The sequence below is a fragment of the Lissotriton vulgaris genome, chromosome 12 (assembly GCF_964263255.1).
Source record: "Lissotriton vulgaris chromosome 12, aLisVul1.2, whole genome shotgun sequence".
In the NCBI taxonomy this organism is placed as follows: Eukaryota; Metazoa; Chordata; class Amphibia; order Caudata; family Salamandridae; genus Lissotriton; species Lissotriton vulgaris.
Genome location: NC_141700.1, coordinates 127,180,690 through 127,204,705, shown reverse-complemented (window position 1 = coordinate 127,204,705; position 24,016 = coordinate 127,180,690).

Below are 24,016 nucleotides of genomic sequence, written 5' to 3'. Positions count from 1 at the left end.
CGTTAAACTGTCCACCACTACCATGATGGCGTTGCACCCTTGATCGGTTGGAAGGCCAACAATGAAGTCCATACTTATTGTGTGCCATGGACGAGATGGAATGGGTAGAGGCATGAGTTTTCCTCGGCTCCTGGAATGGTCCCCTTTTGCCCAAGCACATGTGTCACATTGATTGATCCAGTTCTCCACATCTTTTGTCATGTTCTCCCACCAGAAAAAACGCTATACTAGATGTAGTGTTTTCTTGTTTCCTGGATGCTCCGCAAGCACGTCATTATGGCACCAATTGAGCGCCTTCATCCGCAGAGCGTGTGTGGGTAGGTACAGCTTTCCGTCATGCAACGGTATTCCGTGTTTTATGGTTCGGAGCCTGTTATTGCCCGCCTATGCCTGCCACTGAACCTGGCTCCGATTTCCATGGACTTGCTCAATAAAGCGATCCGCGGTAACCGAACACACCACTTTTTCTGGGGCTATGATGGCTCGTTGCACCTCCTGTGATGTTACCAAGTTCTCCCCCTTGTCGTGAGAGGGAATCTGCCTTCCTATTTTCTGATCCTGGACGGAAGGTAACAATGAAGTTGTACTCCGCAAAGAATAACATCCACCTCATCTGACGGTGGGAGAGATGACGTGCGGTCTTCATAAACTGCAGGTTCCTATGGTCGGAATACACGGTTATTGGATGTTGCGTTCCCCAGAGGTAATGTCTCCATTCCTGGAACGCACTTTTTATGGCTAGCAGCTCTTTTTCGGAGATCGTGTAGTTGGCCTTGGTGGAGTTTAGTTTTTTAGACAGAAAGGCAACAGAATGCAACTGTCCCGTTTCCTTGTCTCTCTGTGATAACACAGCCCCCACCGCTGAATCGGATGCATCCGCTTCCACCACAAATGGCAGGTCCAATTGAGGGTGTTTCAGAATCGGGGCAGTGACAAACGCCCTTTTCAAACATTCGAAAGCCTCCATGGCTGCGGGATTCCATCTGAAAGGGACCCCTTTCCTCAGTAGTTTAGTTATTGGAGAGGCCAACAGGGAGAACTGAGAGATGAACCGCCTGTAATAATTAGTGAAACCAAGGAAACACTGCACCTCTTTCACACTTGTAGGTACTGGCCTTGATCGTACAGCTTCTATCTTTCTTTCAGCCATACGGAAACCCCTCGGAGTCAATATAACCCCTAGAAATTCCACCATATCTACACTAAACTCGTATTTGCTGAGTTTACAATAGAGACTGTTCTCCAGTAGTTTCTTCAGAATCAGGATTACATGGCTGATGTGTTGGGCCCGGGAGACGGAATAGACCAGGATATCATCGATGTATACTATGACAAACTGGTCTATATATTCCTTCAGCACGTCATTGAGGAAGTACTGGAATGCCGCTGGGGCGTTACACAACCCGAACGGCATTACCAGATACTCGAAAAGACCGTATCGGGTTTTAAATGCAGTCTTCCACTCATCCCCTTAGCGGATTCTGACTGTCAGGTTCCTCTGTGATGTATCCCCAGGATTGTACTGATGCTATAAAGGGGCCCACCTCTAGATCATCCCAAGTCTGACACTCATAGTACACAGACTGTTAAGGAGATCAAGCGGGGGAAAAAATAAGGTCCGGAGGGGAACTGCTGGGCTGCTGGAACCGGAAATCTGTAATTCAAATTCAGGATTGTTGATATATGAGGTAAGGAAATGAGCAACTCCTCATCCCCCTAGGTTGCCCTTGAGGGATAAAGAATACCCAACGATCCTCTTGTAACTGAGGACCATCAATTCTCTACCTCGTGTCTCCTTGAGTTTTATATTAATGATGAGGGCCTGCATTAACTCATGCATGTAGTAATGTCATATAGGTGTACCTAACTCTGTCACCTTGCGTTTCTCTCACACACTCAGTTCCCTCCACAAAGCAAATGAGAACGTAGTTCCAAAGAAATAAGAATATCAGCAGCTCAGCAAAATGAAGAACCAAAAGAATAGCTTTTGCCAAAACCCACGATCCACAATAGTCAGGAAATCAATCTTGGAAGTAGTCACTAACAGCGTTCAATACTTTCAAAGATCCACAAAGTACAAGTACTATTTATCGGTGTGTACTGAACAAACTTGACCCAGATACCCTGAACCAAGTCGCACACCACCTCGAACCAAGAAAAAGAAGACCTGAAACTGATGGCTTCACGATGTAGGCGCTTCCGAAGCCCCAGCAATTAAATCCTCGGTACGCCGAACTCCCACGCCCTCGTAGCAAGCCCCACCTGTACCTGGAGATAGGCGCTTCCTAAGCCTCCGCCATATAATCCAAAAGTGAGGGTACACACGCTCGTGGACGTTCCTTCAAGCCAATCCGAGTAGGCGCTTCCTAAGCCTCCGCTAATAAATCCAGCATCCACAACGATATCAGGAAATCACCGATCCTCCAGACAAACGAGAACTCTGTAATCACAAATAATCGGCAGCGCGTTCTGCCTAGAATGCACGCTATATGCTCTTTTCCCTGGCGCAGAGCGTCATTACAGCGCGCCGCCCCAAGGATCATGGGGTTTGTAGTTTCTTAGTCTCATGAGCGTTTCCTAGCATAGGCAGTGTTTACCAGCGGTCGGGGAATCGTGACACTGACCAAGTGATAGGCGCCACGAAGATCCAACCGTGTATAGATCACTGCCTCCCTCACTTAATCCAACAAGACGGGGATGAGCGGAAGAGGGTAGCGATTCCGAATAGTCTGTTTGTTTAGCTGGCGAAAGTCAATGCACGTACGCAGCTCGCCGTTGGCTTTCGACGTGAAAAACAGGGGCAAGGCTGCCGGAGACCTGGATGGTCGGATAAACCCAATAGCTCTAAAGTGTGCCAAATATTCCTGTAGGTGTTTAGTCTCCGGTTCTGATAAGGCATACACCCTACATGATGGGACTGTGGCTCCGTCGACCAGGTCTATCCGACAGTCGTACTCCCGATGGGGAGGGAGTACTTCTGCCTTGACTTCGCTGAACACTTCTGGGTACCCTTCGTAAGCCTCGGGCAGGATCGTATCCTTTTCCACTGCTGTGGCTATGTGCATTACCCGAGCCAATGCTAGTGTATGGGATGTAGGCGTAGTTATACAGGTGTTCTGACACTCAACAAAAACAAAACTCACAGATTTCGCCCTCCAATCAATAGAGGGATTGTGCAGTTCCAACCATGGTATCCCCAGAATTATCTCAAATTGGGGTGCTTCAATGATGTTTAGCACAATGCTTTCTACATGTTTGACCGTGCTGCTCTCTAGGATCAACACTACTTCCGTACGTTCGGTTATGGGACCGGATTTCAATGGGGTACCGTCCACGGCCAGCACTGTCTCCGGGTTTGTATTGGGAACTCGTCCCAATCCCAAACGGCGCACCAGTACCTCGTCTACAAAGTTCCCAGTAGCCCCAGAATCTATCATACTCCACACTGAATGTTGTTGCTTCTTAGACTGCAACAACGTGGATAGTACGATGTGAGTAGCTGTTGGTTTATCTACGGCAGATGCCAAGGATGTCAGCCTCCATTCTTTGTCATCCAACCCTTTTCTGGTTGTCTCTGTCTCTCTGGTTTTGTCTAGGTCAGCTGTGGTAAGTGCCACTTTCTTTCCGGAATAGAAGGACTTAGGTCTTTTCGGTTTTAGGGGACACTCCTTGACATATTGCCCTTTCTTACCGCAGTACATACAGAGCCCCTGCGTTCGGCGGCTCTCCCGCTCTGCCCTGGACAACGGCGATCGGATAGCGCCTACATCCATGGGCTCCGGGGCGCTGTCTCTCGTTACTGTGGTAGGTTGTGACACCTGCCCCATACCACCTGAGGTTCTGTCATGTTTCCTACGATCACCCCCACTCTCTGCTAACCGATGGTCTAGGCGTAAGGTGAGGTTGATCAGATCGACACAAGTGGTAGGTTGGGGGTCGATCTGAGCGAGCACGTCCTTCAAGTCATCAGACAGACCCTGGTAGTACAACTCCATCCTTTTTTCTTCGGGCCAGGCGGTTTCGACAACCAGCCAATTGAATGTGGTCATGTACGTGACCAGATCTTTCCTCCCTTGGCGAAGCTCTAAGAGCTCCCGGTCAGCACTGAGAGTGGTCGCTCTTCGGTCGAATACCCGCTCGAACTCCGTACGGAAAGCGGACCAATCGTTAAGTATTGGATCATCATTTCTGACGAAAGGAACCGCCCAATTGGCAGCATCCCCTGACAAATAAGAAATGGCAAACGCCACACGGGACATGTTCGTGGGAAACGAGGCAGGCCTGCACGAGAAATGGAGGGTGATCTGTGTCAGAAAAGCCTGTATTTTCTGCGGATCCCCAGAATACCTTTCTGGACTGGCTAAAGGTATAGGTGGAGGGACTGTCAACTGTATCTGACGAGCTCCTGCTGATGCATCGAACAGATTGCCCTGCTGGCAATCCAGTATTTCCCTTAATGCTGCGGTCTCTGTATTTGATGTAGCCAGTTCCTGCTGTACTTGCAGCAGGGCCTGGAGTACGTCATCCATAGTCGCCATGTTTGAGGATCCTTCCGATCAGGAGGAGAGTATTTATGTGGGCACGTGATTCTGTCACGGCTGCTGGCTCCTCGAGGTCGGAACGATGCTCAAATGGGGTCCACCTCCTGACGTCCCTGACCTCTGACTAACTGTAACATCCAGAGCACAAAGGCAGTCAAGCGAGGGAAAGGTAAGGGTAGGAGCAGCAGGGATAGGGACACCTGTAACAAAAGATGACACACGTTAGTACACACCTCTTTTCCTATCTACTCTCCTGTACTGTTAACCTAACTCAAACCAGTACCTGATAAATGCTCAGGAGATGACCCCTTCCCTCATCTGAGATTCTTCTCTCATCTGATATATATATAATAGACCTAAAAGAGAGAAGAACGATAATCGTATTACTCCTAGAACTACTGCACCCTTGGCCCCGTACTCATCCACAACCCAATTATCATACGTACCAAAAACACACTCACAAGTTCCTTAAAGAAAATCGGGACCTTCAACCTCTCAGTTCTCCGTAAAAAATAATGGCCTCCTTCCCCATAAGGTTCCAACAAAGGTATATACAATGGTAGTCAGTAGTACGCTACCTCAATGATTGCCAACAGAGCCAAACCTCCGTAGACTCTGGAAAACGAAATGTCAATAAGAAAACAAAGATAGCCTACCGGCAGGTTCCGGGTTTTAGGATGTCCTCTCACTGCTTCTCCGCAATGCTTTCATTGTGCGCATCCAACCTAAAGATTAAGACGCGAGTTCCAGAAGGGTGCAATCCTGCGTCTCCTGACTCTCTGAAACAATACCCAAAACCCCTACGAGCAGTTTACTTGATGCGGCCGGGGAGGGGGAAATCCTGCGTCTCCCAGACCAATCCTCAAGCAACAAACCCCAACACCAGGTCACATTGGTATTACCCTCAGCAGAGTATAATAATACAAACGTTGCCAGTGAGGATGCGGAGGGGGCAATCCGGCGCCTCCTAGCGCCTCACACCAAACAACAACAACCGCAATACCAGCCGGTAAATGCCTCAGGCATGCTAGCTTATCTGCGCAAGCACGCAACTAGCTTCGCAGCCACGAAGCTGAAAACGGCTACGCGAAGGCAGAACAAAGAACTCTGCTGTAGCTCCGCGGGGACAGGGCGTCCGCAACCAGCAGACTCCCGAGGACTAATCACGTGCGACAACTTCTGCCTCCCATAGTGCTATATGCCTTCCAAGTCCGTCCCCCTACCGCTAGGCATAATGGGAGATGTAGTCCTCCCATAACTGTCCATTCGGCAGGCACATCCGTCAGACCCTGACAGATAGAACCTTGAGAGACGCCCTGACCAACCACCAGTGGCGAAGGAGGGCAGTGGGCTATGGGGGACTGGGGAGAGAGATGTGATGTAAGGGTCTGAGGGGGGGAAAGAAGGTGGTAGAATGGAGTGAAGGGAGTTACTGGGATTTTTACTGGTGCTGATCAGATGTGAAGAATAGAGGTCATACCTAGGCGGAGAAAGTTGAGAAGTAGAAATGGATGGCTGGAGGAGGAGGGGGAAGGAGTGGGGTTATGGGAAGGCCATGAATACGGTGAGATGAGAGGAGAAGGAGGGATGAGAGGAGAAGGGGCTGAACAGGTAGAGGAGAGTGGGAGGTCAAAGGGAGGCCACACGAGTGGGGAGAAGAGAGAGGGTGCAGGCCAGGTACCATGGGTAATGAAAGGTGAGTGTAGGGGTAAAGGCACCAGGCAGAGTGGAGGGGTCGAGCAAAATGAAAGTTGTGGGAGGAGTGAAGGGCTGAGCAGTCAAAGGGAGGGAAGTGGGAGGAATTACCAAGAGGGGAAACAGGGTTGTGAAGCATAGGGGGGAATATAAGATGAGGAGAGATGGGGTGTGAGATCAGTGGGAGGGAAGATAATGGGATTACCAATAGGGGAGGCAGGGAAGTGAGGCATGAGAGGGGGAAAGAAGGTTGTAGAGAGATGGGGGATGTAAGAACAGAATTGAGGGTACGAGGAAAGGGGAAGAGCGGAGACGGGTGAGGAGCAGAGGGGAGGGAGGGCGGAGGGTAAGGCGAGTTTATCAGTAGTATAGATTGTAAGAAAGGTGGATTAAAAAGGGGGAAATGGGAAGGAATAGGGGAGGAAGGGGGTGGGAGAAGGCAGTGGAATAGTGGGGAGATGCAGGATGTAGAGGTGAGGTGGGGTGTAAAGCAGATGAGGTAAGGGGGAAGTCCAGTTGGGAAGGTGGCAGAATGGGAGGGGAGGGAACGAGAAAAGGGGGGATAAAGGGTCGACCTGTGATTCCCGGGAGAGCGGTCTGCAGGAGTGTGTGGGGACAAGGGGGGAGAAAGAGAGAAAGAAGACAAGCTAGAGGAAGAAGAAGAGGAAGAATCTAGAGAGATAGTAGTCGCAGGGGTGGGACGAAGCGAGTGGAAGATGTGGTCAAAAAGAGAGAGACAGGAGGCAGAAGCTTGGATCATGACAGTGCCATTGTTGTAAAGTGTAATGGTGAGAAAGCCATTAAAGCGAGCAAAGGAAAATTTTTATTTTTTTCATTTTTATTTTTTAAAAACATTTTTATTATTTTATAAAGAAAACATAGGGCATACAGTGATCTTACAGTGTGCGTGTAGTGATCAGCACCCGAAACATGCAAATTGAGAGTACAGCTGGTAAGTATACATACTATCATGATAACGAAAGTACCCAGCATAGTATTAAGGATCCATATCTCCCCTCCACCCTCACTCCGAATCATCCTCACTGTCCAGCACTGGCGGTTCGCACAAATAACCCCTGTATTTGTTAAATGCACCCCATAGTCGGACCCACTTCCGTGGACATTTCCGGTTCAGGTACACAGCCCTCTCCGCCATCATTGCAAAGTCCAAATCGCTGCACCAATCCTTGACCGCAGGCACCGCTGGGGATCTTCAAAATTTGGCTCGGTTCCTTTTAGCATACATTATGCCTAGTGTAATCCAATCCTGTGTGGAATGTGTTAAATCATTTGGTTCCCAGATGTTCAATAAACAGCACCTAGGATCCGGAGTCACTGATACCTTTACCACCTGCGACATAGTCCTCATGACCTTGGCCCAATACTGGGCCACCAGGGGGCAGTCCCAGATGGTGTGAAAGAACGGCCCCTCCTCCCCACATCCCCTTCAACAATATTTGTGTGAGGCTCTCCCAATCGCGTGTAAAGTAATCCTAGTGTTATACACACAATGCAATATTTTCAATTGTACTCGCCTAAGTCTGGAGGGTATAGCCACTTCCCGGGGGGGGAAAGGGGGGAGGAAAGCGCAGTCTGCCAATCTGCCTCATCTAACTCTCCTAACTCTCCTACCTCATTGGCCCATGAGTCTTTTAGTTTCAAGGTGGGGTCAGGTAAATTATTAATCATCTTAGATATACAAAGGAGGTCGCTTTTTTGGGCATATGTTCTGTGAGAAGCCTATCCTCAAGCAGAGTGGATTTGGGCACAACATCACCAAGCCGGAGAAGTGACTCCAGGGCATGGCGTATTTGCAGGTACCGATATCGCTCCGTAGGAGCTAAGTCATACTGGGTCTTAAGTTGCTCCAATGTCAGAATGTTGCCCTGTTTCCATAGATCCCCCACTGTTGAGATCCCAATCAGGTCCCATGCTCCAAAGCCTTTACTATTACGCAGGTTGCCCAGCCGACGAGACGACCAAAGCGGCGTCATTTGAGTAATTATGTCTGTACATTTAAGACGGGCCTGAGCCACATACCATAATTTGACTGTGTGTGCCGTTGGGCCGATCAGGGCTGAGGCGCCTCTTTTCTCATAGAGCGCGCCAAGTACACCCACCTCACCGAGATCATATTTATCCGCTTTAAATGCCGGTTCCTCCTGAGAGGCATGCAGCCAATGATTTATAATCTTCAGTTGGGCCACCCAATAGTATAACTGGATATCTGGGAGGGCAATCCCACCATCGTACCAGCTCTTGACCAGTTTTTGTCGAGATATACGTACTGGTTTACACACCCAGAGGAGGCCCGAGATCAGTGCCTCTATTGACTTAAAGTATTTCGGGGCGACAAGATAAGGGGTATTCTCGAGGACATATAGTAGTCGGGGCAGTGTCATCATTTTGTACAAAGCCGCTCTACCCAGAAGGGTCAGGGGCAGGGAATGCCAATGTTTAACATCTGCCCGAAAGCGATCAAGCGGGGGCTCCAGATTATGATGGAAGAAGGCGTTTTGATTAGGCGTTACCCAAATCCCTAAATACTTAAAGGGTTCTTCAGTAATTTTCAAGGGGCAATCCGTCGGAAGCTGAGGCGGAGGGCCCTTGAGGATAAACAGGACCGACTTGGACCAATTGATATTTATCCCGAAACCCGCCCGAAAATTTCAAAAATGTTCGACAAAGAGGGCTTTTTTATGTCTTTAATGTAGGTCTGGGCCTCCTCCGTTGTCATTTGCGAGGTAGATGTATAGACCTGTTCATAATAGTCAGCCAGAGTGTCTGTGATGCCTGACGGAGACGTGACTATTTCGTCTGTCAGGGTACGGAGTTTGCGCAATCGTCTTTTGTGCCCTTTCCTTCTTATCTAGCCAGGCTAGAAGTCTGCCTGTCTTATCACCCTGTTTGTAAATAGTATGCCTAGTGGTTTGAAGTCGCAGCTTGACTTGTGCCCTTTGGAGTTCAGTTAGCTCGCATTGCTTGAGGCGTAGATTATGAGCTGCCTCTGCAGTGGGATCGGCCTCATGTATCTTCTGAAGCACTATCAGTTCAGCCTCAATTGCCTCTAGGTCGCCCCTCATCGCCCGCCTGTGCCCCGTAATGGAAGAAATTACCTGCCCCCGCAGCACTGTCTTGTATGCCTCCCACAGAACGCCAGGGGACTGTACTGAGTCTGAATTATCTTGAAAGTAGTGCTTTGTGACTGTAACAATATCATTTCTAATTTTAGGGATCTGTAAATAGCATGGGGAAATGGGAAAAATTTGTTTGCGCACTTTGATGTGGGAGGTATAGGTTAAACAGACCGGTGAGTGATCTTTGATACCCCTTGGCCGTATCTCTGTGTCAGTCAAATAAGGGAGACTGTCTGCGGAGACAAAGAAATAGTCAATACGTGAGAGACTATTATGTGCCCCCGACTGAAAAGTGTATCCACGTTCCCCGGGGTGTTTGTATCTCCATCCATCTATAAGGCCCATTGCGTCCAAAAACCCATTCATATGTGAGTTACCCGCCCCTACCGCTCTGCTTGGGAAACGATCCAGTTCTCCATTCACTACTGCATTGAAGCCCCCCCGCAACCCCCACAATAAGTTCACCCTCTGGTAAATCCAATAAGAATGCGCTAAGAGCTGGAAGGGTCACTGAGTGGAGGGCAGGGGGAGCGTACACCGAGACAATATTGAATCGCTTTCCCTCCCACTGACACGTTATGGCGGCAAATCTTTCAAGGGTCTCTTCCCATACCTGTTGCACAATTAAAGGAAATCTTTTCCGTACTAGGATGCCAACCCCTCTGGAGCCCGTGGAGAACTCTGAATGCGCTACCATTTTATATCCCCAGCGGTCCAGGGCCTTACATTTCGATCCCACCAAGTGCGTTTCCTGAAGCAATGGAATAGCCGTTGCTGTGCGCCTTATATACTGCAGTACCAATCCCCAGTCTCCTAGCCCGTGTACATTCCAAGTAACAAAAGTCATAGGGGACACAGGAGTCAGGGAGAGGGCGCTAGCAGAAACATCAGTGCACATCAATTCCGGGTCCTCCATCATCACTACCGCAGTCTTCCAAACCATTCTCATCATTACACATTCCGCCAATCATAGCAAGTGGTCGCAGCCCAAAACTGAAACTTTGAACAAAACTAAAAAAAAAACACATTCCCATCCCGCAATACTCAAACATACTGAATACCCTTCCCGCAAACCCCGAAGAATTCCCCCCCTCTCCCGCTCACCCCCCTCCCTGCTCCCCTGCCTGTGGATGTGAAACAACCCACCCCCCAACATAGCAGAGTGCCTCTACCCCTTCCAACCGTGCTTGAAACTCAAAGGGGGAACCGAGCCCCCCATCCACTGGCAACCTACACTGTTGACAATAAATCACAGCAATAAAATCTGAGAAACGCCCCTAATAAGCATCATAACATGTCTAAGCAGTCAATAAATCAAACACATTACACACCATTAACACTGCAAAGCTAAACCCCGCCTAGGTAACACGTACGGACAAGTTCTTCCAATTCCCCACCCTCCCACTCTACTTGCGTATGGCCAAGCTGGCATGTCCTGCAGTCAATGAGGAAGCTGTTTTACTCTTGTTCGTCTAGACCAATCGGCTCCGTTGCGGCTCCCTCCACCGTCATCTCAGGACCATCACCGTTCCGTCGTCTCGCTCTGTCTCGGCGATTACCCCTTCGGCCTTCAACAGTGGTCCAGCCCTCCAGCCATTCCCAGGCCGCGTCCGCTGAATCGAAGAACCAGGGCTTACCATCCCATTCCACTCTCAACTTTGCCGGGAAGAGCATTGCATACTTCATGTCTCTGCTACGCAGCTCCCGCTTGACTGCTTGGAAACTCCTCCTCTGTGCCTGGACTCTGGCTGTAAAGTCGGGGAAGAAAGACACCTCATAGTTATCGATTGTGAGCGGGGGCCAGATCTGGAGCACTGTAGAATACTGTCCCTGTCTCTAAAATTAAAAACCCTGGCGATCAACGGCCGCAGCGGGGCTCCAGGCTTGGGTCGCCCGCCTGGCACCCTGTGTGCCCGCTCTATGGAAAAGTAACTGGATAGCGCCTTGGGCTTTAGGTGTTTAGTGATTAGGTCCTCCACATAGAGATCAGCCGCGGGCTCCTCCTTTTTTTTCCGGAACGCCCAGGATCCGGATGTTGTTGCGGTGGGCCCTCCCTTCATAATCGTCCAGCTGTTGCGCCATTCTGACCTGCCGTTTCTCCAGTTCCGCAGAGTGCATGGAGGTACGCATTCCACCGATGACCGCCAGAACATCGCGAAGCGTCGGCTCCTGATCAGCTGGTTGTGCCTCCTCCGACACACCCTTGTCCGACCTTGGCGAGTCGCCTTTATCTTCTCCCTTGGACCATGCAAATTTAGACAGCTGTCTCTGGGCATTATTTCTGGAGCCCCTGCCCCCGTCGCCATTCTCAGGGCCGTTAGATACCAACTCACTTCCCTGTAAGGATGAGTACAATTGGCAGTCCCGGCTCTCCACTACTTTGCAGCAACTCGAGAAATCTTCGTTAGGGGAGGCACCACTGGGTCTGTACAAAGTATCGCAGGGCACTCCAGCGGGTCTCACATGTAATTCAGCCCAAGCGGCAGTCCACAGTCTGTTCCACAGGGCCCGGTCCCTCCTCCAGTGCCACCAAGCCGAGCAAGGCTGTTTAGGTCAGGAGTAGGGGGGGGGGGGGCAAGCAACGCGCCCTGCAACTGATTGCTGCGCAGGGTGCAGGGGGGGAATGGAGCAATCAGGAGGGCCCCCTTATAGGCCCATGGAGCCCTTCACAGGGCCTCAAAGCTTCAGAGGCGCTGGCACAATCAGGCTCCCTCCAGCCAAGTTGCAGAAGTTATTTGGCCAAGCCTAGCCCGTGCAGCACCACTCTTCAAAGGCCCAAAGTCACAAAGGCTGCCTGGCTCCAGAGCTCACTCCAGCAAGATTGGGGACATGCTCAGGGGCCCGGGCCACAGCGCCGCCTATCACTGGTGCCTCCTCGCGTCCCAGGCGGTAGGATCATCAGGCCGGCGCGCTTAGTAGTGAAGAGAGGCCCCCTCCTCTCCGTCCTCATCACCAGCGTGGGTCACGATCGGGCAGCGGCGCCCCCGCCGCGCTCTCTCCTCCTCCGGCGGCCGCACTCAATCGATAGGCCCAGAAGCCGGGGCCTGAATTTTAGATGCGCCCCGGACCAGGGCCTCCGCCCGCTCGGCCGCACAGTGATAGGGGGGAGTGCCGCCCCCGCCGGTCGCGGCAGTCCACTCACCCCTGCCGCACCTTACCGTCCGCCGGCTCCACCACCACACAGGCGCCGCCGAGCCGAAAACCCCACAGCGGGTCGCTCTCTCCTTTGACCTTCACCTCAGGCCGATGGCGCCATCTTTACACCGCGTCCCCGGCACCGCCGTCACGGAACTCTGTCGCCCCGGGAGCAGAGTCTTCAGCTGTTGGGTCGTGGCCGGGTAGGGGGTGTCGGGGCAGCCTCCCTCTCGCTAGTTCGCGTTTTCAAGCAGGATGAGTAGGATGTGGCATGGCTTTTGTGCCTTGGGTAGGGGAGAGCTCGGTTAAGCAGGGAGACATTTTTAACCTCTGCCCATGAGGGAAGGAAGAGGAGGAGGATACGTTGAGGGAATTGGAGAAGCTGGAGAACCAGGAAGGGATGTCATTAGTAAAGAAAAGGAAGTCATTTTTAATCTTACCTACGCGCCCATTATGGAATTGGTCAACAAAGAGGGAATCTGGAAATTGTTCAATGATGTTATGTTTGAACCGTTTAGCTACTGCTTTGGACATATGGGGGGGATAGATTACTTTGAAGCAGTTGATTCCAGACTTAATTCGACTGGAAGCCATGATAAGGAGATGAGGTGAAGACGAGGTGTGGTGGAAAGAAAAAGGGGGGCCACTAGGGTAGTGATGGCGCAAAGGTAAAATAAGAGGGGGTGCGCAAATTCCGGAAGTCAGTGAGAATAAAACCAATAGGAGTGAGTTCAAAAGACGACCAAAGGTAGATACCCGACAAGGATAGAAACAGGTAGAAAGGTACAGGGGAGAAGCAACATTGAATCATGTGTGCATACCTCTTCAGTTTTTGGAAGAGGAAGCACCAATCCAAGATAGCCATCAAAGATTTGAAGGAGCATTCCTCTTTCTATTCTATGCACTGCCTGGTGGCCAAGGCCGCCATCTTAGGGTCAGGCATCCAGGTTCTGGGCATGGGGGGCCTGGGTGGGGGAAAATAACATGGATGGTTGGGGTGTGGAAGCAACACAGCTACAACTACAAGCTTAAATCCTCTTTCTATTGTTGAGGAAGCCTGGATCAGTCCGCTTTCGCTTGCTGAAAATGGGGCAAGTGAGCTTTTAGTGCAGTAAGGAGGTTGGAAAGGCTGTTGGATAAATGCCCATGCCAAGATGGCCACTGTGGAGGTCCTCTTTATATTTCTGTAGGATGTTCAGGCTCAGTCCGTTTTCTATTGTTGTGGAATCACGGACCAGTCCTCTGTCACTTGCTATGAAGGGGCAAGTGAGGAAAATTCCACTTTCGCTTACTATGACTAGGGCAAGTTAGGACAACTTCTGTTGTGCATACAAGCAGCCTCAAAATGGCTGCACCAATACAAAAAAAACAACAAAAAAAACAAACAAGGAGATCATCACAAACGACCTCAGTCCAAGTATGGACATACAGCACGAGTCCCACAAGTGTCTAACTCGGAACATGCAACCACTGCCCCCATAAGGGTATAGTCAGACCACAACGTACACTGGGTGATAGGACTCAAATGGCAGTGAAATGAAAATGAAAATGTCCTGCAAGGCGCTCCCTATTCCAACCAGGCAAGCAGAAACTCACCAGACTAGCTCGGCCAATCTGCATACTAACCGTCTCTTCACTGAGGCGCCGCGAAGAGAAGAAAGAGGCATCCAAAGCGGGCGAAGGCGTGATCAACGGGTATGAAACACCGGAGTCGCAGGTAGGCACCAGTATCGGCAGACAGCACCAGACTCCGCTCAGTACCACAGGCGAGCGGCATGCGAGCCCCAAAGGCGGGCGGAAGGCGGAGACACGGGCACCGTACAAGCCTCACTCCGGTCACCACGAAACTCGCCGTTCAGTGATCTCAGCCGTGGTGACTCTCAGCACACGCCGCCAATGGCCATTAGCAATCAGGCCAGCGCCCAGAAGAGACCAGTCTCGCTGGGCGCAGCAATGTAGGCAGCTCTCAGTTCTTCATTCTCTGACCCCAGCGTACATCCCGCGCACATCCCGCAGCCACAGCGCAGCACCGGACCTCACACGACTTCCGCAGCGGTGAGCGAGACGACTAGCAGCCTCAGGGTGCCTCGTAGTCGACGTGACAGCAACAGACTCCTTCTGTCCAGCGATCAAGAGTGAGATACAGCGCAGCCCCTCGTCGGTCCCAGGTGACGGCAGGCCTCTCGAAAGTTGCTCACAAGCAGAGGCTCATGCCGGTGATGAATCCGTAAGGTTGATGAAGGTAGGATGGCTGGGTTAGCTAGGGCTATTCACCAATTTGGCGATCCCAAATCCCGGGAGCTCCGGCACTGAGCTCCTGCCTGGCAGCCATTTGCACCAATGCCCCATTGGTTCGGCCCCCCACTTCCCAGGGTGATGAGGATAGTGGTTGGACCGGGAGTCTCAGTGGAGGCCACATCCGGGGAGTAGAGCCCGAACACCAATTTAGAGGATTGGCTAGAGATAAGGGAAGGGAGACAAGGAAGGAGAAAGAGCGGGACCACCAGATATTAGGGCTGGGCCAGCTCAGCCGTAAATCTAGGGTTGGGAATGTGGTAGGAGTATTTAAAGGTGGGCACCGGGCACAAGGCCCTCTTTCTCCGGGGAATTTTGTCAGGAGAAGAGGTGCAGCGGTGACAGAGTGTGAGGTGAGGTGGGGAGGAGGGAGTGGGGGGGGGGAACAATAGGTCTTGGGAGGCGGGAGGTGCCGTTAACAAGGGAGTAGGTTGCGAAGCGGGCACAGACCGCAAACAGGGGCAGTCAGGACCCAGGGGGTCACTGGCAAGCCCCCCAAGCCCCTTTGTTCAGGTGAACCGGTAGTAAACAATTAATTACGCAACAGAGGGCAGAGCCTGTGGCATGGAGGAAGTTGGGTACTGTTTACCGGGTTACCTTCGCTGAGACAGGTGGGGGAACAGTCAACCAGGTTTGGCGGGCGGGAAGCACATCGGGTACGCACCGGAAGTGAAGAGGCACCGGGCTGGGGTGGGAACAAATGCTTACCCGGAAGGAAATGTGTGGACAACGGAACTGAAAGGTCACCCGGCCGGGTGGGAACTGGCTGGTTACCCGGGAGTGTGTGGACACTGGAAGCGAAAGGATCATCAGGTTGGATTGAAGCAGACACTTACCCAAGGAGTGTGTGGCAACTGGAAGTAAAAGGTTACCCGGTCGGGCCGGAAGCAGAAGCTTGCCCGGAGTGAAAGGGAAGGGTTGCGTTCCCAGGTGATAGGTCACCTTGGCAAAGAGAGCTGCACTGAATGTAGGGCACAGTGCAGAGCTGATGGTGTAAGGACACTGGCTCGCCGGACAAAAATAATGGTGTGTAAAGGATTGCTTGTAAGTTGGAAATGCCTAATTCTTTCATAAAACAGAAACTTGTGTGGTCTGAATTTATTGGTATTTGGGTGGTGCGACCATGTGGGGGGTGCCTCTGCTGTGAGCAGAGATGTCAATGTGGCGCGTGTTTTGCTGGAATTAGGTGGATGAGATAGTAGTCCGATACATTTTTTCTGACTGAAGTTCAGTTATCCTATGTTCTTAATATATGCATAAATTGAGTCAATTTTCTTAATATCGTGTTCATATAAATGAGTACCTTTTGTGATCGTCTAGTATGATCGAATAAAGATTCTTGAATAGAGTCAATTACTTAAAAAAAAAGAGTTATTGAAAAAAGAGCCCAATAGTAAATCAGAGTGGGTTTAAGCCATGCGTGCACACAGGGGTTTGATTAATGTGTATTGGTTTGATTTTTCACACCATCTCAAAACTCGGCTCGGGCTGCCACCACTTTGTGCAATTGAAACCCCCATAAGATTTTCGTGTGAATATTTTAAGACACATACCATACATTTAGATATTCATAGAAAGGGGATGAGCAATGTTTTTTTTTTATGTCCTCTTATTACCATTTAACTTACATCATTTTTGAACAATAATGCTGCGAAAAACAATTGAAAGTCCTTGCTATCTTTACCAACTGCCTGCAGGTTTGGTGGTGCTGTGGCGCCTGCTGCACACCAGCTTCAAACGCCCCTGGCATACGGAGCGCAAAAGGGCAGACATTTCTCGAAGGCATGTGCCATTTCTAACGTTTACTGGCGCTGGATTTTCTTTTCTTCCCTTCCACTGGTTTGTTTCACACGCAGCTGCTATATATTGACTGCCTTCTGGCATTTCAGGCAGCATCAAACCGTTGGGGCATAGCAGACTCACTGCAGGGGCGGCTCTAGGCTCATGGTGGCCCTGGGCAGGGAGCGTTGGTAGGGAGCCCCAGAAGAGGGGGTCCAGGCGGGGCGAAGCGCGGAGACCAGTGAAGAGGAGGAAGTTAGGGTGTTTGGAAGTAGACAAAATCCATGCCAGGGGCCGCCACGCAAATATGTATCCATCCTCAGAGGATTATTATATTAAGGATATATTTTGGCATGGTGGCCCCTGGGGTTTGGTGGCCCTGTGCAGGTGCACAGCTTGCACATGCCTAAGGCCGCCCCTATGGACTGGCATGTTCCGTGCCACACGCCATCCAAACATGTGGCATTGTGTATGGCACCCATACCGTTGAGGGGCCAACATTTTGCTGACATTGAGAATGAGTACGTTAGCACTAGTAAATGGGGCTTAATATTTATCATTAATTGTGCAATTTCTGTAACAAAAGGTCAGTTTGTATGTGTTAAAAAATAATTATAGAGCTGTGGTGTGACTTGTTTCTTAGCTTGCCAATATATTTCAATTTAGGATAGATAATTGGGTGATGGTTGTATAATACATGGAATTCTGTAATATCCATTATATCCTGTATAAACGACAGTCTTGAATTTCTTTATAATGAGCGACGTATGACGTACCCAGTTGCAGATTATAAAGAAAAGATACCTGAACTTGACTATTATAAGTTACTACAATCGAGTTCTGACGTCACAATGCCTGCTGCCATAATCAGCAGCTGCAGTGAAAGGCAGGTCAATTCGCAAAACTGAAGCAGCAGTTTAAAGCAGCAAAAACAGAACTTTGCTTTTCTTTCGTCTGCTCTATTTTAATAGTTGACGTTGACAAGCAGAGAGATGTTTATTTTTTGCACTCCTTAGATAGAGAAAAACTAGAATCTCTCTGTATGTTTCCACACATTCCGAGCTACTGCAGCTTTTTTGTTTTCAAAAACTGGTATTGAACTGTTTGTAATATATGTTTGCAACAAATATCTAACGCGTTTTTGATGTGTTTAATCGTGCACAGGAGGTTTTATTTGTATTCTTTATGTTTGCAAACATGCTCGCTCTTTTATATTAATGAGCTACGCACCAAGGTTTTAAGTGGTTTGTGGGAAAGGTGATGCTGTGACCTTGTATTATAAAGGATAAAGTACCCCATGGCGTACATGATAAAGATATTGCAAGTCACATCGGTGTTCCATAACCTTGTAAAGGAACTCTGCCTTCTGCTTCGTTCCTCTATATGGTTATGGAACTTCTCTGTGACTTGTAATAACCTTATAATATACGGTAGGGGTTACTTTATCCCTTTGATTATATTTTGATAATACAAAAAGGGCTTTGTTATTTAATTTTGACAGGTGGTGAACTGCAAGATTTAATAAACATGATTCTTATGAAGATTACGCACCATGAACACACACAATTCCAGGTCTTTGAGGAAATCCAAAGGTGGTACCTTATCAACTAGGTGGGTTTCACAACTAGACTCATGGTTTTGGTGCCTTTGTCCACCAAATAACTGAGACCTATCATATTGCATGTTGGGTCGTATAGTAACTACTAACTTTTCTAATTCAACCTTTATGGAGAAGATTTAATGCAATTATTGTTGATTTCACTTATGTAATAACTGGACTGTTTAGGCATCTATCATAGAAACTTTGCATGTGTAGCTAACCTCAGACTGCTAATGTTCTATTCTGTTCTGGTGAGGGCATCACTGTGTTATATTTTCAGAGTTTCATGTGTATTACTATAGTTCTGTAAAAGTATTGCCCATACTTGTGTTTGCCGTATAAGTATAGTAGCAGTTTTTTAATTCAATCTTTTCCTACTGTTTCTGTTATGCCTCGTGTCTTATCCACAAGGTCATATTCTAGAATTGTTTTTCTTTAGAACCTCAGTCAGTTGGAGGTTAGCTGCTCCACTGGGTGCTTCGCTCTCCGCCGCTGGGGATACTTACCTGTGAATAAGGATTACGTTACTTACCCTGTAAGCATCTCTTCTTCGCAAGTAGTGCTGTAAATTCACATGCTTAGCATAAGTCAACCATCAAGTGTTGGCTCAGATGATTGTAAGTTGTTTTTGTTTGAAGAAGTGTTATCGAGTCACAAGGCTGTGTGACTCCTCCCCTTGCTGATATTGTGCATGGACATCGACTCCATCGTTAGATTGTTTTGCCGCAGGTGGGAGAGAATGGAGTTAGAGTAAGTGTTAGTAATGTGATGTCCATGCAAGTAAGGTGAATGAAAGTAAAGGTATAAGTAAACTGAGACCTGCACATGTGTCCGGGGAGGAGGGTGGTTAAATGTGAATCTACAGCACTGTATGCCAAGAACAGATGCTTATAGGATAAGTAATATAATCCTTTCGAGGCATGTGTAGCTGTAGCTATACACATGCCAGGACAGTCTCGACTAACAGAGCGCGTTATAACTCAATATATAACATAACATAACATGCTTAGCATAGACTGTAAAGCAGTCTCTCTCAAAGCGGTGGCAAGCCTGTGGGGGTAGCAGTTGTTTGAAAAAGAGTACATAGCCTGTCAACAATCCATTGCTGGACAAGCAGTGCTAATACATCCACACAGTAATGCTTTGTGAAAGTGTGTAGTGTAGGCCATGTTGCTGTTCTGGAAATGTCAGCAATGGGTATGTTCCCTAGGAATACCATAGAGGGTCCTACTGTGCAAGATGAGTGAGCCTTAGGGGGAACATGTAAATGTCTATTACCTTTAGCATGACAAGTATGAATGCATTTGACTATCCATCTAGATATCCCAAGTTTTGAGATTACATAGCTGCCAACATTTCAGATTCATATGTGTTACATTTTTATAATTTCAGTGTAATTATGAGTGACATTTCAACGACTATGAGTGACACTTTCTGGTGAGCAAAATAAAGCATCGAAGACGAGGGAAACATATAAATAGCAGAGATTAAACCCATTTGAGCATCAAGATTGTCTGACCCAATGAATGGACTTGTGTGTTACTCAAGACCATTAATTAAAGGGCCCATCTAGTGAATGATGCCACGATAGGTATCAGCATCCAAGCAGACGTCATCAAAGAAAGAACATTCTTGAATGCTTACTGGTAGTGTCTATTTTTGGTTCAGAAGAGGCCTGTTGCCTTCTCTTCAGAGGATGCATCTTTAGGATAGAACAATCTCTCAGCCAGGCAGCAGTTCTAAGAAAGTGATTAGAAGGCATTAGTTAATGTCCCTACATTTATCTGGCTGCACAGATGGTCTTATTTTTACAGTTCTATTCAGTTTATTTGCATTATTACCAAGTTATATGAGAGCATCAGCAAAGCTAAGATATGCCTGGAGAATGTAGGTCTTGTAATATATTGAACTTGTTTTAAATAAAGTCATGTCTCACTTGGGCATCAGAGGGGTACTTCCATGTGGAAGGTATTTCCTATTTTAAGTTAAAAATAAAAGCTATGGCATAATTCCATTACAATCCCCAAAAATATTACTTTTTCCATGAATAAAATTTTTCATTTAATTCTGAAATTGCAAATGCAACACTCCCTTTTTATGCTGTGTTGCTGGAGCAATGCTAGACACCTATTTGCAGTGATGGTATTTGTGTGTGCTAAGGGATTGTGCAGCAAAGGTGTTTGTTAAAACCCAGTGGCTGCAACAGAAACTCTAAAGTATGATAGCAGCCCTGTGCATTCCAGTAGCTAGGACACCCGGGCCTGCATTTGAATGCCAGAGGATGGTTTTCACAAGCGGGACCCCTAAAGTACTCTCAGATGAAGCGAGCTCCACCCCAGCTTCAATGTGACCGTGAAAAAATGCTTCCCAATTGCAGAAATGCAAACAGGCAAAGCATCAGCAGGCACATTCCACCTACATGTCTTTCAACTCACTGCTTGGTTCTTAATGGTGAGAGTAAGCAGCTTCTTGAGAACAGAGCCCTGTGTTTCCCAGCTTGAAGGAAATTAATTATTTAGGCTGCACCACATTCTATCTCACCAATTTCACTTGGAGCGCAACTCTGGCTGTGCTGCAACACCAGTGACTCCAGTCGGTCTCTGTCCCTCTCTCAGTAATTGGATTTGCTGTGGCGCAGCTGGGGGTCAAATTTACTGCAGCTGATCCTCAAACTGAGATAGCTGAGCCACACGGATGAGGCGGCAGCCGGCAGTGCGAGCAGACAGCGCTACCGGTGCCCACCATGATGATTTGCTACAACATCTGCCTCCCACAAGTTAACTCCTGCGGTAGGACGCGATGTACGCTCTTCGGAGCACTTCATAATTGTATTAAATACATTGTTGCATTAAGCAGCTTAGCAGCAGAGCGAACGGCACACAGTCTGCGGGAGCAGCGCGCGCTGCCACTCCACAGTTTTATTTAGGTAGCATTATAAACAGCTTGTCTTGACAGCTGAGGCGATATGCATAATGCGTGACAATGCATTTCAGTGCGGTGATGCGGAACACCACACTGAAATGCGTTAATCTAACGCCTGCTGTGTGGTACTTGGCAAAACTGAGATCAGGTTTCCATTGTGGGGAGGTAAAAAAGCAACATATAATTGCTTGGTTTTCTTAAATGTTTAGTTTCTGTTGATATAGTACATTAAAGCTCTTTTTACATTTAGAGCATGAAGAGCTCTTTCTGCAACTGTTTCAGATTGCGGAAAGAAGACAGGTAATTCAATTGACTGGTTATTATGGAAAGCTGAGACTACTTTGGAAAGGAGCTTTGGGTTTGTTCTAAGCACTACTTTGTTTCTGTGGAAGAATGAGTGAAGGGATAGCTATTAAAAATGATACCTTCCAAGATAAGTATTGGAGTGGCAGGAATGTAGTGTCTCTAATGGTGGCCCAGTGAGCCTTGTTCATACAATGTTAAGATTCTAAGCTGGTTCTGGTGGAAGTTTGGGTGGAATTACTCTTTTAAGTCCTTCCATAAATGCTTTAATGACTGGTATTTTAAATAAAGATATATGTTGTCAAATAGACTGAAAGGTGTAAGCATTTTAAAGTGTAGGCAAAACCTGTGTTTTCGAGATGCAGGAGATAAATGATGGTTTATACTGGTGCATCTAATGGGTTTACTTTTTGACGCTGGCAGTAGAGGACACATTGTTTCTATTTGGCAGTGTAGCACTTTCTGGCTGTAGGCTTTCGAGCTTCTTGAAGAATATCCATGCACTGCTGAGGCAGGTTTAGATACACACATTCTTTGACTCCGGGAGCCATATGGCAAGGTTAATTTCCTTGGGATTGGGATGTCTGATTTCGCCATGGTTCTGTGTGAGAAGGTCCAGGTTGAGGGGGAGTTTCTTGTGTGGAATTTGTGCGAGTTCCAGTAGTGTGGTGAACCATGGTTGAAAAGCACAGGTCGGAGCTAATAGTACTAGGATGAGGGAGGTTTGCCGTAGCTTCCTGACCCTCAACAGAAGTATTGGGAGAGGTGGAAAAACGGGGGCAAATATCCCTGACCAGATCATCCAAAGATCATTTCCCTCGGATAGTGGGTGTGGGAATGAGGACGCGAAATTTCGGCATTTTGTGGGGTTGTAGACATGTCTATTTGTGGGAATCCCCACTTGTGAAAGTATGGTAGGAGGACTTTGGGGTGGAGTTCCCATTTGTAGACTTGTTGTTTTGCCCTGCTGAGGAGGTCTGCAACTTGATTGCTTGTCATTGGTACATGTTCTGTTAGGAGATGAATGTTGTGATGTAAAGCTAAACAGCAGATGGTCTGGGCTAGGCGGGATAATTGTAGAGATTGGGGCCCTTCCTGTTTCTGTAGATAGTACATGGTTGTCATGTTCAGTACAACCATGTTTATCTGGTGAGTTAGGAACACTTTCAATGCTAGGTGAACAGCTTAAAGCTCTAGGTAACTGATATGAAGACCCTGCTGTTTGGGATCCCATACACACTGATCTGTCAGATTTTGAACATGAGCCCCCCAACCAGTTGGAGAAGCATCCACTGTAGGAATGGTCTGGGAAACTGGGTCTAGAAATGTCCGTCCCTTGGCCAGGCTTTATGAGTTCCACTATTGCAGATAGTGATGTTTGCTGTTGTCTACCTACACTAGATCAAGCATTTGACCCTTTAACTGATTCAATTTACGTGACCAGCATTCTTGCAGTGGTCTCATATGGACTATTGAGATGCAGGATGCCATTATGCCTAAAAGGCGTATGACTGTCCTGCCTGTGACTTGGAGTCCTGTTAGAAACTGTTGGGTTAGTGTTTGAATGTTTTATATTCTGGCTGTATTTGGTTATGGTAACCCCAAGTGCGCATTTAGTATGGCCCCTATATATGGTTTAATATGTAAAGGTTGGAGGTGCTATTGTTGCACATTGATGGTAAACCCTAGACGATGTAGTAGGGTGATTGTCTTTTGTGTATGTTGGTTGCAAACATGGGAGCTGATGGCTTTTATAAGCCAATCGTCCAAATAAGGAAATAGGTGATTTTTTCTCTGTGTAGATGTGCTGCTACTACTTATAGGCATTTTGTGAATACTCGTTGGGTGGTGGTGATTCCGAAGAAAACCACTATGAATTGATAGTGTTGTACCTGGAAGATCAACCGTAGGTATTTGCGATGAGCGGGATGGATGGGTATATGAAAGTAGGTGTCCTTTAGGTCTAATGTAGACATGAAGTCACCTTTTTGTAGAAGTGGTATTACTTCCTGAATGGTGACCATGTGGAAGTGTTCTGACAGAATGTAGTGATTATGGGGCATGAGGTCGAGAATGGGTCGAAGAGAGCCATCTTTTTTGGGAATAAGAAAGTATAGTGAATATACTCCTGTTCCTTGATGTTAGACTGGCTCTCTGGCTCCATTGAGTAAGAGAGCTGTTATCTCTTGTTTGAGGAGAGCTTGTTGTTTTATGGAAAATTTGTGCTTGTGGGGTGAAATATTTGGAGGAGTTGTGATGAGCTCCAGACAGTAACCATTTTGGATAATGTCCAACAGCCATTGATTTGTTGTAATGGATTCCCATTCTGGGAAGAATTATTGTAGACGTCCCCTGACAGGAGTTAGATGGTCGGGGGGAATATTGAGGGAGTCATTGTTTGGAGGTAGTGTTTGCGGTATGGGTAGCATTTCCTCATCCACTGCCTTTGAAATTATTTCCTCTATAAGTACCTCTGTAGAAGCCTCTAGAGGTTGATGTTTGACCTTGGTTTTTATATGAGAACTCACCGGTGTCTGTTGCCGCATATTTGGCGCCTGTTCGAAGTTGGGGCATCAAAACTTAAACTACCCATGAAAGGAGGGATATTG